The following is a 3,845-nucleotide window of genomic DNA, read 5'->3' as shown; positions in this document are numbered from 1 at the left end:
AATGATACATCTTGAGAGGCTCAAGATACTGCCAGAAAATGTCCTACCTCCTCCTTTAAGTGAGAAGACAATAACTTGATTACAAGGATTTCAATTGATACAAAAATATTTTATATTCATTAATTTCTGTGCCATTTGAAAGGAAATTAGCAGAAAGACATCATGTTTTTTTCAAGACAGAAGGGAAACAATGATAAGAATATCTGAAAATTAAAAAGCACATTAAATCAAAGTTTGAGTTTCAAAAATTTATCATCATACAATCATAGGATTTTAGGGGCTGGAAGGGACTTTACACACCATCTAGTCCCACCCTCTGCCCTGGGCAGGGACACCTCCCACCAGAGCAGGTTGCTCAAGGCTCATCCAACCTGGCTGTGAACACTGCCAGGGTTGGGGCAGCCACAGCCTCCCTGGGCACCCTGGGACAGGGTCTCACCACCCTCACAGGAAAAACCTTTTTCTCACAGAAGAAGATGTCATGGGGCATCTTCCCCTAGACCAGTCTGCTCAAAGCCCTGTCCAATCTGGCCTTGAAATCTCCCAGGGATGGAGCATCCACAGCTTCTCTGGGCAGCCTATGCCAGTGCCTCACCACTAGAAATATCTTCTTTATGTCCAATCTAAACCTGTTGCCCTCTCTAACTATCCTGGATTTCACCCAGACTCCCAACTTTGAGGTGGGGAACACAGTGTTCAACCTACACATACCTGGGGCACTTAACTGCTGTGGAACTCCTATCTTCACTTTCTCCTCCCTTTCCTCTCCTGTACCTGTGCATTTGCAGGTTCCAGGCTTGCCAGGCACTCAGGGAAGCTGAGCTGCCGTGGCTGGGCAGAGGCAGGGAGCAAGGCAGGGAGCAAGGCAGGGAGAGGAGGGGTCATTTTAAAGAGCACCAGAGCTCAGGCTCCAGTCTCTTCTGCTCCCCTGACAGCAAAGCTCTCACTGCAAACCACAAGCTGGGACTAAGAGGTCTTTGATCTTTCTTTCTCTCTTTTTTATTTTTTACCACAATTCCTCTCTTTTGCTATTCTCATTTTCCAAGGAAGAGGTATTTTCACTGACAGCTTCTTGGACAGCTTTGGGACAACATTTTTCTGAGGAGGGTAAGGGGGTTTTAACTCCTCACTTTAATAGTGTTTAAAAAGTAGCATTTTAAGGCAGGGGGGAGGTTGGTTAGTTGAATGTGTTGTTTGGGGATCCCAAGTGTCCTTTAGTATGAGTTGTTCTCAAGCTAAAGTAAATTAGGTGAAAGCAAACAGCTACAGAAAACCGAATCACCCAAGGGGGCAGAGTTAAGTAACTTGGTTTTATTATAGGATCCTTTGATTTGTTTCACAAGGTTTGCATGTCCTGTCACTTACAGTGCTTATACTCTAAGCTAACTGATGAAATATTTGCTGATGGAATCGTGTTTTTTGAGGAAAAAGCTTTAGGGGAGTGAACACTTTAGAACAGAGAGCTTAAAATATCATGTATTTATATGAGCTCTGCAATGATGCAGTGAGCAATAAGTCAATAAACATTAAGTGCTGCATGTGTTAAAATTTTATTGCAATAAACACTAAGAGCTGCATGTATGACAGTTTTTAAGTTACAGGTCTCTGAAAATAGTTAGAAGAACAAATAGGACTGCCAAAAGAACTTGTCCTTACCATCTACTAACAGGCAACGCTGTAACCTTGTAACATACAAAGATACCCAAAAGTTTTGGTTTGTCTTTTTCCATTCCAGCCACACTTGCACCATCATAGCTTTGCTGCAACAAAAAGTCACGTTAAGCAATGAAGAATACTAAAACACCAGCTATACCTTTGATTGAACCAGCCTTAAAATGGCAAACTGCTGGGAGGTTGCTATTCTGGGAGGTGACTCTGATAGGTCTCAACAGATGCAGCTCCTGGAATGTGTCTGGAGCAGGGGGAGCTGGGCAGCAGCTGACACAGCTCAGGGATGGTGTCCCACGTCACTGACACTGACACTTGGGGCACACATGCCCTTCTCCCTCGCCTGCTCTGCACGTGGTCCTCACCCAACAGCAGCAGCAGCAAAAAAAACTGGTGCTCACAGGCAGCAATTCCTTTCTATAATTAAATGACCATTTTGTTACATGCTGTGTGCTCGAGGGAGAACTGATGAGCTGAGATTCTGGAATGAAATATTTACTGAGGTTTTTTTATTAAGTTATCTGCAATGAACCAGTGGTCTGATTGATCAGCAATTAGCATTGCATGTTGTTTGGGTTCTTAGGAGTACAAGGATCAAGAAAAAAATTACCATGTGTAAATTGTTTTAAAATCAATGGGTGTACTGGAGATGAATGTTGTATTGAATCTATTTGAGTGCTGATCTCAGTAATTCTGTCTCAACTGTCTTATTGAAGATCAGTGCTCTCCTTCAAGTGTATTTGCACATAGAGTCATCAAGGCTGGAGGAGATCTCTGAAATTGAGTCCAACCATTAACCTGTCACTGCTGGAACCCCTAAACCCTAACCCAGATCCTCCAGTGCCACATCAGACACCTCTGAAACACCTCCAGGGATGGTGACTGCACCACCTCCCTGGGCAATATCCCAGTGCTGAACACCACAACAGGGAAAACATTTCTCCTCACATCCAATCTGACTCTGCCCTGGCTCAGCTCAAGGCCATTCTCTCTAGTCCTCTCACTGCAGAGTTAAGAGAGAGAATATGTGAGACTTTTCTCACATATATTTATTTGAATTAACTCCTTTGAAAACCACTGAGGGTCTGTCTCACATTGCATTTCATAACAATGTGGCTCTTCATTTCAGTGCTGCTGTTGATATATCTAATTTAAATATGTGTTCTCATATAACTGTATGGGACTGACTCTTCCCTTCACACATGCAGAACTGGTTTGAAATAACACATCCTGGTGGAGTTTTAATGACTTTTTTTTTTTCAAGTAGAAGTTAGACATATTCTCTTCTCCCTAAATCTCCACAAAATCCTAAAATAGGATTTATAGATTTCAAAGTACTGATACTGAACAGCAAGCAAACTGATATGAGCAGAAAGCATTTGCAAATCTGACATGGGAAATAGAATATCATCAGTCTAGAAAACCAAAATTAGAAAAAGCTGGTAGCAGTTTGGAGCAGATCCTAAATCTAAAATCAATATGACACTGTACTGAAATCCACTTTATGTCTCACCTTGCCTTTTTTTTCTTTAAGAATTTCTCCAGTCATAACAAGAGAATAATATGCTGGTCACATGCACAGAATCACAACATAATTAGTGTTGGAAGGGACCTCTGGAGATCATCTCCTCCAACCCCCCTGCCAAGGCAGGGTCACCTGGAGGAGGTGACAGAGGAACATGTCCAGGTGGGTTTGGAATGTCCCCAGAGAAGGAGACTCCAAGACCTCCCTGGGCAGCTGTTCCAGTGCTCTGCCACCCTCCATGGAAAGAAGTTCTTCCTCTTGTTGATGTGGAACTTCTTATGTGTTAATTTATGGCGACAGCTCATTGTCCTGTCACTGGGAAGACTCTGGCACCATCCTCTTGACACTCACCTGTGAGATATTTATATGCATTGATGAGATCTCCTCTCAGTCTTCTCTACACCAAACAGGCCCAGCTCCCTCAGTCTCTTCTTATAAGAGAGATGCCCCAGTCCCCTGGACCCTCTGCAGTAGCTCCTTGTGTTTCTTGTCCTGAGGAGCCCAGAACTGGACACAGCACTCCAGGTGTGGCCTCACTAGGGCAGAGTAAAGGGGCAGGAAAGTTCTGAACTGGTCTGTAAGTCTATACTAGCCCAGGAGTAAGGATGAACAAAGTGGAGGGCCCATACTTTTCCTGTGCTTCAGACTGATG

General features: G+C 43.5%; 1 protein-coding gene across 1 annotated transcript in view; it reads left to right on the top strand.

Moving 5' to 3' along the window:
* The first annotated feature begins 929 nt into the window (after positions 1–929).
* KLHL31 (kelch-like family member 31) overlaps positions 930–3,845 on the top strand; it is a 7,244-nt gene continuing 4,328 nt past the window's right edge. Inside the window, exon 1 of the mRNA XM_009077350.1 lies at positions 930–1,107. The gene's annotated coding sequence lies outside the window, so the exon portion shown is untranslated. The remainder of the gene's footprint in view (positions 1,108–3,845) is intronic.

This window comes from Acanthisitta chloris, unplaced genomic scaffold (genome assembly GCF_000695815.1).
Source record: "Acanthisitta chloris isolate BGI_N310 unplaced genomic scaffold, ASM69581v1 scaffold3496, whole genome shotgun sequence".
Taxonomy (NCBI): domain Eukaryota; kingdom Metazoa; phylum Chordata; class Aves; order Passeriformes; family Acanthisittidae; genus Acanthisitta; species Acanthisitta chloris.
This window is presented reverse-complemented; position numbering and strand designations above follow the sequence as displayed.